At 41.4% G+C, this 16,559-nt stretch overlaps 1 long non-coding RNA gene across 2 annotated transcripts in view; it reads right to left on the bottom strand.

Annotated features, from left to right (window-relative positions):
- Nucleotides 1–16,559, bottom strand: part of LOC148224314 (uncharacterized) — a 69,989-nt gene extending 53,430 nt beyond the window's left edge. For both annotated transcript variants that reach the window (XR_015802361.1, XR_015802359.1), the window contains exon 1: nt 16,454–16,559. This is a non-coding gene — a long non-coding RNA (uncharacterized LOC148224314). The remainder of the gene's footprint in view (nt 1–16,453) is intronic.

The following is a 16,559-nucleotide window of genomic DNA, read 5'->3' as shown; positions in this document are numbered from 1 at the left end:
AAATTGGGATAACTGAAAACACACATATATCACCTTTCAAGCAATAAAAAAATTAAAAACCCACAAACACCACCACCACCACACCACCCCAACTAACAGCAACATCCTACTTCCTTTCTCTACCCCTTTCAGGATTCAATTCTATTGAAGTAATTTGTTAGGGATTTAAAAAAAAAAAAAAGAAGGAAAAGAAAAACAGTAAAACCTCAAGCCTTGCTCTCTGTCTTGACACCAAGAGTAAGTTTTGCTTTAGGAACTCTGCAGCTGTATCTAGCTTTTTCAGTTTAACAGCTTGTACCTGCCATTTCTTTAGCATTTACCCTACAGTAAAACCATGAGGAGAAAGGTCCAGGTCACCTTATAGTGCTTAGAACCACAGAAGGCTTTAACCTAAACAATTTCTGTCAAGATGAAGCAATAAAAGAGATCTTGAATAACTTCCAACTGTTCATACCCTGTGATTTCATCCAGATTACCTGCCTGTGTCTCAGCCCAAATTTTATCCTCTCTGTAGAACGTATCCTTCCTGTGTGCAGCTGTTTCAGTGCCTTCCAGTTGCTAGTAGGGTGGCCCAGGGGAGAAATTTAGCATTCTTGCAAGCTTCAACTGTTCAAAGATTTTAAGGAATGGATATTCTTAACTAAAGAGCTAATCAGGTGCAAAAGTGCTCACAGGAGGATGTGGCTGAAGATGCAATGGGTGCCTTCACCAAGCTGTTAGAGTTATAAATACAGCAGCAAACTCAAAGCCCTGCAGCAAAACAAGTGTGCTGGCATCTGCAGAGTTGGGGAGGGTGTGTTGGGGCACAGAGGGGTCCCTGGCCTGTTCCTGGTCTTGCACAAGGGATGAGAGCCAGATTTGCCACCACCTCCCTTGCCAACAGCCTTACTCCTGTGCATGGTATCCCTCTCTTTCCAGGACTAAGACCTTTGCTAGAGGCAAGAAAATGCTCCAAGGACTGCAGCCTGAGCACAGAGCTGTAGCCAATAAGTAACTTATTTCTTCTTTTAGTTCAGTTTAATCTGTAGAACTGCTGATTTGTTTTTGTTTTATTTTAAGGTAGCGCAGCCAAGGGCCCTGCCAAGTTGGAAAAAGCAAACCTGTTCTACATTTCTCAGGCCTGATCAGCACAGCACAGATGGTAGGGTAAGAATTATTATACCAGCTAAAAGGGGTTGGGCAGTGTAAACATACACATTTTATACTTAGAGGAAGGGGAAATCAGCAAATGAGAAACATCTGCAGGAATGTGATACTATGAGTTTGTTAATTAACTCAATATAGGTGGGTTTTTTAGGTTCCTCTTCATTCCTCCAAGTCTTGGAGTTGTTGCAGTTTTATTACCAGATATCTTAATAAATTTTAATAATATCCGTAATTACTAAGCCAGATTCATGGAGCTATATTTAATGAAATATCTTAATACAGCAAAAAATAACCCTACATCCCCTCTAACACTTTGTAGCATTTGCATTGACAGCAAGAAGAATCCATTCAGACTAAAATTCAGCAGAAACAGTTGAAATAACATCTACATCATGAACCACAGAAAAAAAAAAGGACTTCTACCTGCTGATAAAAGCTTCCATGGTATCATTAGAGATAACTAAGGTATGGATCATGGCAGAAAATATTAGCATTTGAATATATTTACTATTTCTCTTTTGAAAGAAAACTTCCAGGAATGCAGATACACCTTAACCATTACTCTTTCTGAAGAAAAATCTTTGGAGAGAAGAAAACCCCTCTTAGAACACAGTGGGCACCCCACAGACACAGTTCCACAACAAAAACCACATGGATTACAAGCATCACTTCTTTAGGATACTCTGGAAGTATTAAGGTTTAAATATTCTTCCCTATGCCCTTATCGTTTTTTACGAGTGAGAACAAAAAGTTATTTTTAGATCATGAATGCTCTTAAGGTTCATTAGGGAAATACTGTTCTGCCAGAAGAGCTATACAGGTTACTCAGGGCAACAATAGTTTGAAATTAGGGGATACGTGTTCCTGACTTGAACAGAGGTTTGTTGCATGGCCTGAAGTAACATGTCCCTTGCCTCATTTTTACAGAGTCGTAGAAAAATACACTTTAGTCCTTTGGATACCTTGCAGTTCAGCCTCTTATTCAAAGCATGACTCATTTCAATTGCTCAAGGTGCAGAACAAAAAGACAAGAAGTAATTGTCACAAATTGCAGAAGGGGAAACCTCAAGGTAACCACTTCTGTTGTGATGAACTTCTTGAGCACAGGAACAAGTGCTCAGAGGGCTCTCAGGAATTCTTGCTGGTAAGCCTCAAAACTCAAATATGCTAAGGCTTGCACAACCTGGTATAACTTTGAAACTAGCCTTGCCTTATTCAAGGGGCCCTTTGCCAACAGACAGCAAGCACAGCATTCAGAATTTCCCCTTAGTTTCATTACCAATAAGCCCAGCTAAAGAACAGACTTACTTAAAGGTAATGAAATAGCAGTGCTTCATACAGGGCTGAAACAGATTTCCATCACTTGTGTAATTAGCCATACCCTGGAGTTTGTGCAAAATACACATATTTAAGCACAGTTTCTATGACTACCATCATTCAGCTCATTATCTCTGTAGGATTAGCCCAGGGATTCTCTTGAAACGGTGTTAAGAAAGGAAAATCATGATGGCATAGTATTACTTGGGATATGAGGGGTGTTAGGAGTGCAGTGAATCATTTTTCTCACACCACTACTTTCAAGACCCTCTCTAATTTGGTCAAGTATATTTGTGCTTTTGGCTCATGACTAGTCATTTACAAACCTGCAAAGAGCTTTCCAGACAGAAACAAAGGAGCAGAGTTCAGAACTGCAGCCTAAAGACAACCTGTCTTCTCCAGCCCAGAGGGAAAAGGTCAGCCAGCTAAAAACTCTACTTAAAAAGAGCTTTAATTTCAGTAAGGTTGGGAAAGGGGGTGGAATGGACAGAGGAGATTTCCTTTAAGAATTAGAGGAGCCCAAAGTAATGAATTTATCTCTACAAATTTTGCTTTTATGTCTGCATCAGTGACAAGAAAGAGCTGGATCCAAGGCTCCAAGAGGATCATTCTCTGTAGAATCAATAGAAAAGGAGTTTCCTTCTCTCTGAAGACACCCATGGACTTCAAAGTGTGCTTTCATTCCAAAAAGAGACTAAAAAGAAAATATCTTGGAAACTTCCACAAGAAGAAATAATTTTGCTCAAATGTCATTAAAATAGTTTTTTGAGCACTTATATAATTTAGGTTCTGATACAAAATTTTAGAAATCAGAACATTGTCCAAACATCTAGAGAAATTCGATGAATTTACATAAGCCACAGGTTTTTTTACCTTGATTCCTTGTTCTGCAACCATAGCACTAGACAGACCTTGAAAGAACAGGTGAGCTCTGAGCTGTACCTCAATTCTGGGTCAAACCCATGGCGAGTCTTTTTCTCTGTACAGTTGAATTTGAAAGGCTCAGGAGAAGCTGTGCTGTCTTGCATCAAGGAAAAATCGTGGCAAATGAATGATAAGGAACAAAAGCAAAATAATTCAGGACACATTTTCAGGCTTACCAACACAAATAGAAAGAATAACACCCTTCTAGATGCTGCTCACTGTGTGCTCAAGTCTTAGGTGAGTTCTGCTACCAGCTTTGTAGAACTGGTGATAGAATGCCTGCAGGATTTCAATGGCTCCCTGAAGTCTGAAAGGGAAACTAATGGCATTTCAAAGTACTAGCAAGAAACTTGGGATTCCTTCTCTCCTATTACAGGAGTAGAGAAATCACAGGAGGCTAACTCACCTTAAATTAACTGCAGCCATTCTATAGCTCATTTTAAAAAGCCACAACAAAACCCACCAACCAAAAAAACAAAACACTGCAAATTCCAGAATACTAACTAGCTGTTGAAAATTTTAAGAGCAACTGCATGGTTTTGAGAGTTTAGAAGTGCTGTAGGAACTTCATAGGGGTTTGAAATGTTCAGTTATACCTTACATGATTTGGCATTAAATGCAGCTCTCTAGCAGCTGCATTAGTATAATCACAGTGGTACAGTACCACAACAGCCTTTAGAGCTTTTCAGAACACAGTTTTGTTGTGCTTGAGACTGAACACACTTGGCTCCTGGTGAAAAAATGTTCCCACTTGCTCTGTGTAAGTAAAGGCAGAAATGAATTGGTTGTTACCACACAAAGAACCACAGAATTTTCTTAAGTGAGGGAGCTCCTGCCCTTCCAACATGGATAGAAAGATGCTGGCTGATGCAAGGCACCCAGTCTCCCAGTCTAACAAAGCAATATGCAAAACAAAGACCTCATCCCAAAGTTCCAATAACTTAGAGGAGTAGGTTTAATTAAAGTTCAGCCATCTCTTAAATTTCCCCGTTCCCAGACACACAGTTCATGCTTAAAGGAATTGGCTCTGGAGGCCCAGAGATGGTGCCCTCTGCTGCGAGCCCCAGCAGTCATGGGCTGGAGAACAGCCATGCAGCAGCTGTAGCTGAGAGAACCTATAATCCATGGGAGACTAAATGAGATCACACACTCCTAGCTAAATATTCAGTCCTACACCATTTTGCTTCTGTGCAGAAATAGTTGTCTTCCTGCTTGCTTCCTGACAGCATTTAGTGCCATGGTCTGCTTGACACAGTGGTGCTGGATCATAGGTTGGACTCAATTTCAGAGCTCTTTTCCAGCCTGTGATTCCTGGTATTATTTCCTTTTTTTTTAATGTACCTTTAAGAAGCTTAAATCACTATAGTTGCCCCACAGCATGGGTAATGAAACATATTAATCTGTCAAGCATTTTAAGACAAATGATGCATAGCAGATGAACACAACGTTTGTGTCACTGTTAAACAGATGAACACAACATTTGTGTCACTGTTAAACAGATTTTGGAGAGGCACAGTGTACCTCTGGTGGCAGGCTGCATCTCTAACAGAATAAACTTCAGCTTGCTAATTGTCACAAAGTACAAATTGGCTGCTGGGGTGTGCCTGGAGGTCCTGGGTGATAGACTGAATGAAGGAAACTTCTGTGTAATTGCCCAAAGAGATTTGGACTGAAATCTTTAACTACAGTTTTAATGACAAAAAAAGAAATCTGCTTTCGATCATTATTGAGTCACCAGTTCTGTGCTGGCTTTTGCCTACAAGGACTGGAGATGGCTCTTGGTTTGAGTTCTGTGGTGCAACACCTAGGCCACGCCTATGCCTAAATGGACTCTGCCCTAGGAAAGGTGGAGAAGCCATAAACATAACAAAAACACAGAGAGAAGAAAGAAACTCCACGTTCTTTTTGTGATGTTCTGGAAAATCCCTCTGTCCAGTGGAATTGGAGGGAGAGAAATGACAGGCAGGAAAAAACCCTTCAGTCCTCCACTTCTGGGGAGCAAGAGGCAGATAGAGGCTCTGTCAAGTCCAGAAGCAAAAATGTCCTTTTGGTGGCTGAATGGATGGATGACTGCAGCTACAGCCTGTGGACACACACATTTAGAGAGCTAGGGAGTTACAGATTGGAAATTCTTTTTCAGGCCTGGATTTCTCCTGACTCTCAGGTCCATTCCCAGGCTGACAAGCTGACTGCAGCTTCAGTTAGGGAAGCAGTCTCCCAAAGTGATAACATGGTAAAAACCAGAATGAAATTCATAATAAAGATTAACACCTGGTGTCTTTCCCGTGGGACATCCAGACATGCTGTCCCGGGGATGTTTTTCCCAATTGTCCAATAAGCTACTGTCCTGTCCTAGCTGCACGTAACACACTTTAAATACAAGTTGTCTGTACAATAAAGTTGGCCTTTTTTCCCCAAAAAAAGTCCGTGTGTGTTGCTGTGTTTTCTCTCTCTCTGCAGCGCAGTAACCACAGCAGCCAGCATTGTACTTGCAGTTAAATCCCCTCAGTACTTTGCCCCAGCTCACCACGTCTGCACAGGCAACAGAAGGACGGGCACTCCAGCTGTCGGTAACAGGGTTTGTTCTGGATGTTGTGGAGGGCAACATTTCGGAAACAGAATCTTCTTTACAATAGCAAAGTCTCCATCTACCTTTCCAAATTCTTTCCTTTCTATAAAGCTGTGCCTTGAAGGAACGGTAAGCAGTACAGAACTTGATCAAGGTCACAAGACTTTATGTCCTAGCAGAACAGTATCGTTCAGTTCAAATTGGGTAAACAAAACTCGTGGATTTGTAGGCACACCAGAAAATAGCTGTCTAATTCCCTACCTTCCTTTCTTCCCCCTGGCTAACGTACTTTTTGTGAAAAGATTTAGAGCCCAGGGGTTTGTATTCTCCTGCAATGAAGTGTGGCTGTCTTAAGAAGCTTATAATCCAAGATGTTAACACTACTCATAATATTCCCTTGGATTTCCAGGGCCTAAACCACAACACTACCTGAAAATGCACATCTCTCCTCACACTCCTGCTCTCTCCTTTACTCTGACAGCAGGCTATGCAACACCCATATGGCTGTTTTCCAGTACCAACGCTATCACACTGAGAAGGTACTGTGAAATACTTCCTTTTAAAGAAGTAATTTTGCTTTACAACAGTCTGGCCTTAGATTAAAAGGCAACTTGTTCCCCAGTACCTAAACCCAGTAATAACTCTTACAAATGCAACCTCCACACATGGACCATCCAAAATGGTCATTTTTTCCTCATAAACAGAGGGCCCCTTCTCAAGGCATTAGTAGTGGCATATGAATCTTTATTCTGTATCACAATACTCCAGGCAATGACAGTATGATGATAAAAAGACCCTTTTAACCACCATTTTGGACCATGTTTTCTAAATATGTTATTTTAAAAAAGTCTTGTACATTTTTCTGTCTTTCTGGAAGCAGATTGCAGCAAATTGGAGTCCCTTTGTAAAATACATTACTGAAAGCTAATTGTTTAGCTCAAATACTGTATAGCTCAGTACTAATTTTTTTTAGAAGTTCTACTATCCCAGAGAAGATTGACTGTCATCCCTTGATTTCTCTGCTTTTTAAAAATTTGAATTTCAAAGAAGAAGTCAAAGAGAAAGAAGAGATTCCACAGTAACATCAGCTTAATTAAAACGATCATGAATATTCATTTCCCCTCTCATCTCCGCAGAAAGACTGGTACTGCTGTAACAGTTGCATGATGTGCATGAAGACAGGAGCTCTACTGAGCTCTAATTTCAAGTGAAAGAGTATCTATGCATTTTTACACTTGTTAGTATAATTATAATTCAATATTTTCATTGCAATAATGCCTAAGCAATCCCACAGAGATTCATTCTCCTATGCAATGTACAAACATGTTGACATGACCCCCAAAAGGGCTGGATGATTGCCAGTCCCACCTTGCAGGCACACACATGTTTAAAGGCTAAGTCTACAATGTTTTTGACAAGACTCGTACATTTGCCCCTAGCACAAGCTCCTGAGTTAGGAAACGTGAAATGAATAGGCACTTTATCATGTTTTTCTACTGTGCTCACACAAAGCAAACTCTGCAGCTGAAGTGAATATGATTCAATATGTAGCACACAATAATCCAGGCACATTCCCAAAGCCCGCTCAAGAGGATACAAGCACTATAGTTTTAGCTAAGCACACTATATACCCCTTGTGAGTTAGGTAGCTCACAAGCAAAACAGGATTCTTCATTCATTGTAGTGTTGTGCCAGAAGAAACTTTCAGAACTTCAGATGATCAAAAATCTGCAGACACTCTGTGTATTTACACATACAGACACGCAGCTGTATGTGCATGCATAAATACATGCCCGTGTGTGCACACAAACATCCCCTTGATACCCTCTCACACCCAGAGAATTGAATTTAAACTCTAACAGCTCAAAACAAAGAGCAGAAAACAGTCACAAAAATCCTCAGACAGGGAACAATGGGGAATTACCCAAATACTCTCATACCTTCTCCTGGGATGCACAAGATGGTCCTGGATGGACCAAAACTACATCTCAGTAAATCCCACCAGCTTCAGTAAGGCACAAGAAATGCAGAGACCTCTCAACATTCAGTCCCAAGGCCTTACAGGGTAGAGATAAGTGCCCCAAGACACAGGCCAGCAAGTAACACAATCATCAGCTGTGTCAACTCTGCACATCATTACCAGATCTGTAAGCCATTAAGCCCCACCTTGTTTCAATTGGGCTAATCAACTACTGCTTTGCAGCACTTTCATCTTAGTTGGACCCTGCTGTTGCCAGATTAATTTCATACTAACAACAAAGAAATTTTGTGCTGTGAAGAAACCTGATAGAAAGCATTTGTATTTACACAGAATAGCAATAGTAAAACAAATGAAAAATCAACTTTCTGGCAGCTGAAGAGCTGCACAGCATTATACAGGTGTGCTCTTGTATCATTTGGCTCAGCTGGAATCACAGGAGAAAAACACCAGCCTGTTTCAGGAACCACAACCTTCCTCTGCATTTAATGCTTATATTAGTTCCTGCCATATTCAGCAAGACCTTTCAAGCTTCAGCTAGTGATGAAGTCTGAGCTGTGGAAATCTCACCTTTATCAGATGAGGTGGGCAGTGGCAACAGTGGTTTTGCAAGCCATGGGTTGTCTCTGATGTAAAGAGGGCAAAATTGCTCTCCACCAGCACAGACCTGCCCACCCTGGTTTGGTGATGTAGCAGCTTGGATGGGTTTGCAAGGGGTGAAATGGGGGCAGGCATCCAGATATCTGAGCCCCAAAATCTCTTCTCCCTTCTCTGCAAACAGCCACAGACAAGTGAGGGGCAGCTGGGAGCAGCTCAGCTCCCCAGTTGGTACCTGGAATGACAACCCCGTTGTCATCACTGTTTCCAATTTCCCCATCCACTGCTCTATCAATGGCAACCTCAGCACAGTGGTCAGTGTTGGCAGTGAGACCAGCACGGGCTACTGCAGGCTTGATGTGGCATAAACCCCTGAGTCCAGAGGTTTGTTTTATCCAGGGACTTCAGAATGAAGTCATTCTGTCCTCCTCCACCTGGACTGCAGCATTTCTAACAACACCTCTCACCTCTGCCCGAGTCCTTAAAATCACTTTCCTTACAATAAAAGGGTGCCTTTAACACTCTGTTGATTCTTCATGTTGAAATAATACTAGCAAGTGGTTGAGAAAACAAAATAGTTTAGAAAATAAAATGCACCCAGATTTAGTTGGGTTTTCTTTCAACAGAAAAACACCCACAACTTTAATCGTGTAGCACAGAAGTCAATGAAATATCTGCTGCTTCTTAGAACTCTTTTTAAGGTTAGAGTTTTACTTTGAGCAGAGAAAATCCTAATTGTGCTTCTTGGCCTCATTTAACTTAGCTTTGGGTGGCACAAGGCACACTTTATATCATTAGACATGAGATACCCATTTTAACAAAATAAAACCATCAATACATTAGTCACCATATTTGCATCAGCTGGTCAGCCTATTCCATTCAGTAACACTCACTTTCTCCCTGTGGAGCTCCAGCTGGCCCATGGCAGAGGAGGCTTGGCAAGAACTGTTCTTGCTTTGTTTAGTGCTAGGTCTTTTATCAAGGGAACAGAAAAGACATCTATTGAGGACATCTGGACTAACTTGTTTTGGGAATCTTCACCTTTAAATCTGTTAGTAAAAAGTGATGATTATTTAAAGCTTTTGGGTAGTCAGTAAAAAAGCACCATACCTGAAATCCTTCTATAGGAAAAGGACATCTTAGAAGATAGCAATAAACATACTGTGGGCTCACTGAAAAAATAATCCAAATCTCATGCTCATTTAAATAACATGTTTCCCATCATGTTGACAGCCACAGAGATAAAGGGAGGCAGAAGAAGGTGCTACAGGACTCTTTAATGTTCCTGTCAGCCATGGAGTTTAATTTGATCTCTTTATTTATTTGCACCTGAAGAAAAATTCAATTCTATGATTTTCTCCCTTGCTCTGAGATGAATAATGTGTACTTTTCCCAGAGATGACAATCAAATGTTGATCACAGTGACAGGTGCCAGCCCTAGCTGTCCATAACAAATTAATTCCTTTAAGATCTAATGGTTCACCATTGTGAAAATGCATCACTAATATTTAGATTCCTTGTATCTCCAGACACAGGCTCTTAAAGCAGTCATGAATATTATTGTGAAGCAGCCAGTACGAATACCAGTTTCATCTGAGCAAAGGTTCTTGTCAAAAACAAACCTAATGAAACCCCTACAGTATTGATTGTGTTCATTTGACAAGCAAACAGCATTTCTCAGGTAATGAGTGCTCCTCCTTCACATCAGTTTTTTCCTCCTGTCATACCAGTGGTGACAGCCCATCTTTCCACATCTTCCCACCTTAGCTGCCTGCTGCCATCCAAAGGTCCACACTAAGGAGACTCCAGCCCTGCACTGCCCACTGAATGGCCACAGCTGGAGCTTCATGGTACTTCCAGGTCTCTGTCCCTTTGCACCAGATGTAGATGCAGGACAAGGCAGCTGTGCAGCTGCTGCATGGCATGGGCAGTCCTCACAGTGTCTCCTACAGCCCAACAGGAAGGCAGAGGTGGCTACCTCATCTGGCTGGTTTTATGGCCACACAGCCTAACAAATATAAAAAAGCTGTGCTATTGCTCTTATCCAGGTGCATTAGACTGCATCATCTTTTAGCCTCGGCAGCATTGCAGCTCTTTATTTTGAAAATGCATGGTGGAGGTGGACTGTAGAGTGGCCTGAACTTCCTGATGGTCATGGAAAACAAGGACAGACTGCTTTGTTATAATCAGAGAACCAAGTTATGGAAAACCTAGTGATGGTATTAAGTGCTAAGGCCTGAATAACAGGCCCTGAGCAAAAGCTGACCTCTAGATGAACCTTCCAACCACGTTATATATAGATATATTCACTCATTAACAAAGTATTGTTATATGTGTTCATTTATTGACAAAACATGTATTTACCCATCCATGTCTAGAAATTGGACAAGGCCAGTTATTAGGAGATTATAGAATCAAAGACAATTCCCTTGGTTCCTCCTTGAGTCCTGGCCAGGGTTTGCAAGAATGACAACAGAAGAATTGAATTAGAAATTATGTCAGATTTGTTTGCAGAAATTTGTCAGATACTGTTTGTTTTACATTATAAAACCTGGGCTACTGTCAGCAAATTTGGAGGAGGTCTTGTGTCCTGCGAGGTGGATGCACCATAGGATTTCCCAGTTACTGGATGTGGTTCTCCAGTCCTTCGCTGTGAAAGCTCCCCCCCATCACAGCCGATGTGTGGATTTGGATGATGCTAAAGCATCAGTGTAACTGGTGATGTGTCTCTCTTAATCATTATAGGCATTCTTTGGTAGCAATGGTTAGGTGCTTAGCTTATCCTTTTGTGATTGTTTGCAATTTTACGTTATAGTAAATTCCTTAGGCTGGTGTCCGGGTCTGTGTCTCTGACCCTACCCACCGACAAAACACGGTATCAGACTTCAGGTCTTAAATTACTAGACAGGGATACATGTTTATATAATTTAAGAGTCCCAGAATATTGTGGAGACAAAAAGAATAGCTGGGCTCAGAAAAGAGACTGACAAGTTTATGATTGTAAAAAAAATCCACTAACCTTCTCCCTCAGTTTGCTCTCCTTGAGAAATGTTTTGTCTTTTATCAGGGACAGGGAGAGTCAGACTATTCTGCAAATCCCCAACAAGTGCTCCATCAAACCTTCACCTTTGCTGCAGCTAATTATCTCACTCCAGCAGAGAGTTCTTATCAGAGACTGTACATTTCTCTGCAAACAGGGAAAATAACATGCTGCTATTCCTCTGTGTGTCTCTGACAGCTCCAGCTCAGTGTATCTCACTGTATTCACAGAGAATATCAGTAGTGATGGAAGTAGGAGGAAAAAAATGTCCTCAGAGAAAAAAAATTGAAGTATTTCATCAGCATAACCATATAAGATTTACACAATAAATATTTTTCACCTTTTGATTGTGCATTATAATTTCTCAGATTAAGACTGTGCAGTGATGCCATGTAAAGCTATTACACCATGCTCAGGAAAACCACACTACAAGGCTTCGACATTTCAAAAGAGTAGTCCCTGAGGAATGCCCGAAAAAAACCACTTCCTTAAAATTATTTTCTTCTTCCAGTACATCTTCAATAATCTTAGCACTCAAACATTTCCAAGCCCTTCCAAAAAATATTGTTACAGATTAATTTTTAATTAGCTTTCTGAAAGACTTCCCTATTACAGGACATAAAGTGCTGTAACTTACAAAGAAGCCTTGTAGACAAGCTGTTTTTCTTTTTAAGGGTTTCAACTTATGCAGTTAATTAAATGCTGCTGAACTCATTCTCCTCATTGTACAGCTCTGTAACCTATTAAAACATTTTCCTCTGGTGCACACACACTGCACTCTTAACTATTCTGAACACCACCGACTTTTAACTGAACAATACAAGAATTATTTTTACGCTCATCAGCAAGCCACTTAAAAAATCGAGTAAATCTCAAGACCGAGAAGGTGAGCAGCATCTGCACACTGAGAGCAGGAAAAGGCCACGTCTGATTTCTCACTTCTCTTCCCACAGCAGTAGGGCCAGCCCGAAGTGAGCCGGAGGGCTGGGGGCTGCAGGGAGGGGACACGCTGCGCTTGGCTCGCCAGGAGAGCTGCAGGAGGAGCGGGGCTCCAAGAACTTGGGGTGACTCATCCCTGCAACAGGAGCATCCCTGCCGGCTCAGCAGCACCACGGCTCCTGCAGAAACAAGGCTCGGAAATACTCACTCCCAAAAGAAAAGGAGCTGCTGCAAGTCCAGGAACAGAAGAGCTCTTTTAATGTTTCATTGCTATGTGTTTGTGTGTAAGTTAAGTCAGATGTGACAGATTCCTTAGCCGGGTATCATAGATCCACCATGAGACCACATGGCTAAGGGGATAGGCTTTCTTATGGGAAAGATCGTCAAGCTGTTGGCTCCTTCAGCAAGAATGAAAACACTCAATGAGAAGCACCTGTGATAAAGGAAACTGAAAAACAGTTATCACACAGAAAAAAAATTCACAAAATACCTCACAAAGCCAGTTGCTTGGAATTGGGAAATAAAAATGCATGGAAGACAAGGGAGAGTGACTATCTCCAGCATTTGAAAAATAATGGAAGGAAATTAATAACTTTTCACATTTTGGAACCACGTGCAGGGAGTACCATCCAGCAAATGCTGTAATGCTGTACAGCAGGAGGCAGCACAGATGGCAGGGCAGACTTCTATGACAGGACCCTGTCTGCAAGAGCTGAAACATCCAAACTAACTCTTTCACAAGAAGCAAATTACATCCAAATATGCCCTTGTTCTGAGAAAAATATAATTTCGGGGCAAAATCTGAAAAAATGTGACTGGATATGAAGGATCCCATCTTCTTTTACGGGAATGATTTGACTTTGAATTGAGAAAACAAAACACAGCTAAAAGAAGAGTGTAAAATACGGGAATAAAGAGCTAGGATCAGATCTATTTATTTTTTAAGGGTGCTTGATTCTGGATTTCATTTAGAGAATGCATACAATATAGGGATAAAAACTCCATAAATAAAACTAATTCTCAGATATCTTTAATGGGACAAGCAGATTTTTAGTGCTTCACTGCCCAGCTACCAGAAATTTCCTTTGTAATATCTGTAAAAATGTTTTTATAAAGTTTACTGACTGAATTAGAAAACAAACTGAATTTACCAGCTGTAGCAGGGAGAAGTGTAGGAGGCAACTGATGTAAATATTTAGGACATTAAACATTTGGTAAATACAATTTATCCCACTAGCAGGACATTCTTATCATTATGGTTGAAGCTCAATATTTTAAAATAAGTTTTAATGGTTCTGGCCCATTTCCCTAGATAAAGAAAGTTCAGTATGCACTTCCAACATGCTTCAAGGGAGGAAATACTGTAACAGAGTACTTAGTGAGTTAAAATCTCCTCCTGGTACATTTTTTCCCCCTAGAATGTGGTACCACAGCTACCTAAAACAGCTTCCTGAAGGAATACAGGGCAAAGTATATATTGACAGCATCCTGGGAGAACAACAGTAGATCAGAATGAAAGGCTACAGAAAGGATTCCACAAAAGGGCTCAACAAACAGAGCTGAAATTAAAGAGATAACTTGAAGGTCACCCAAATGTAATTGACAGGAGAAAGACTGAAAACAATACATCCAGGCATCCAGGCACAGTGAACTCTGGAGGAACAACCACATCAACCTTGTCATCTTCTGCTCATCTCCATGTCCTTGTACAGAGAGAAGGAGCAGGAATATCCTCCTAAGAAGGGATTTCCCTGCTTTAAAAGCCTTAAAATGAAGCTATCATTTTTGCATGATGAATTTACACCAAAAGACAGAGCAAGTTTTCCATAAATACCTCAGAAGGCAACATAAGGCACAGTATGTGTGCAAGAAAATGATGAACTTTGGGTGTGAGTGACACATGCCCCCAGAATTCTTGCTGACAAGTAACACCCAGAATAGGGTGTTACTGCACACAGGCACACTGAGGGGAGACCAGTTCTGGCAAAAACTGGCAGTGACGATTCTGCTGCACAGAGAAGGATTACACCTTAAGAAAACTGGCCTTTTTCAGCTATAGCTTTATGGTTTGCCTGCTCTGTACAAAATGCAACATTAGCTGCTGGTGGCAGATGTGCTCCTAAGAGCACCTACCTGATCAATCAGTTCTCAAGAGCCATAGGAAAATTACATAAGGCATGCAATGTCCATGTATGAAAATTAACTCATGAGAAATGACATAGAATGTATTTGCAGAAGCAATAATAAAAGATGAGATAGCTGCAGAAAGCAATTAAAACTTATTTTCTTGTGTGGCTGTGGAATTTTGGCTATATTACCAATTCAAATCATCATGGCTTTCTGTAATTGCTGGCTTGCTATTTAAGGGTGAGAGAAAAGTGCTGCCAGAGGCACTACAGGCTGACCTGCTTCTAAAAACACATTAAGGTCTCAGTGGTAGGCAAAACACAAAGGAAAAATCATGTGGTCTACTGCACTGGCCAGTACTCTGTTTTCCCTGTCAACCCATGGAAAACTTCAGCACTGGAAAAAATATAAGTCTAGGATCATGATCTACCTGAAATACCTGTGTTGTCTTCCTTCTAGAAATGAGGATAAGGAAGAAGAATTTTTTTCACTATCTCCACAAAATGAAGCAAATCTGAAAGTCTTATAAAAGGACTGAAAATCAACAACAATCAAAAAAGAAGAAAAAACGCCCATTTGAGGGTAGCCAGGACATACAGGGTACCTGCAAAGTGTAACAAGTACTGATGAGCAACCCACAGCCGAATGGATTTTGCAATACAATAGTACCATTAGATAATTTTCTGTTGGCAGAGTGGAAAAGAAGTAAAGAACAGCAACTGTTGCTTCAAGTGAAGTAAATATTAGAAGACAAACCAGTGATCCAAAACAGCTTGCCAGATGAAGTCACTGAAAGAAAGGATAAATGGGGTCTGAACACTTTCCTCCAACAGACCCTTGTTAAGTTCCTTCTCTCCTATATACTCTATTTAAGTGTCCTCCTTAAACCTTGCTCACAAAGCCTCATAAAAGAAGTTGAAATAAATGCATATCTCTTATGTTCCAGATGGAGGCTTCAGCAAAATTACATCTTTCTCCTTGATTAAAGAGAAAAACTTTCACCAAAAGAAATTTAGGAAAATTATTAGCTTTTCGAAAGAGGATAATTCTGCCATTTTCACCTCTCTTTTTTATACTTCAAACAAGAAATACTTTTGGTTTAATATTCCTATCCATATTTAAAGCCCCTTTACTACCCTTAAGCCTAAGACTGCTTCTCTTTAAATCAAAGGGAAGATAATTGAAAAACTGAGACATTTACATGTCATGACATCTCAAGTCATTGTTAGTATCTGTACCTAAGGCTAAAGTAACTTGTTTAGGAGACTCCCCTGTCCCACACCCTTCTCTGTTGATCTTTGACTGCTCCCTGCCATCGCTGTGTTACCATCACTGCCCACACACACAGCAGCAGTGAAAACCAGCAGCACTGAAGTGGTGGACGCTTTTCGAACCTGTACAATTCAGGATGATCCAGAGGCGTGCGGGAAACCACGTTTTCAATTGGTGAACGTCCTGGGGAAGAATTAGGGAAGAGATGGAAGGGTTGACAAAGCACGGGGCAGAGTCTGACCGGAGAACAGCGCTCCCAACAACAACGCGCCGCTTTCGCTCCGTGCAGTGCCGTGGTTTCCTCCGCTGCCTGCCCACTCGTGGATGAACACCAAGCCCCCCTCGCCCACACATTTTCCCACCTGTTCCAGCCACGCCGAGTCCCCGGGCGCCCCCGTGCCGCTGGTGACATCTGGTGGTGGCACGGCTCCCGCGCCACTCGGCTCCCGAAAGCACCGCCTGACCTCCCACCCGACACAGAACCGGCCGTCACTCTCCTGAGCTTCACTCAAATGTCACAAATGTCACAAATCTGAACCCACACCTAACATCTCGCAGTGTTAAGCTCCTCCGGACAGCAAGCGACACTCCAGCAGCAGACTTCAATTCCTTGCTTTCTCTCCTTTTCCGTACCAGCACTTGCTGCTGGC

Source organism: Sturnus vulgaris, chromosome 3, assembly GCF_052056855.1.
Source record: "Sturnus vulgaris isolate bStuVul1 chromosome 3, bStuVul1.hap1, whole genome shotgun sequence".
NCBI lineage: Eukaryota > Metazoa > Chordata > Aves > Passeriformes > Sturnidae > Sturnus > Sturnus vulgaris.
This window is presented reverse-complemented; position numbering and strand designations above follow the sequence as displayed.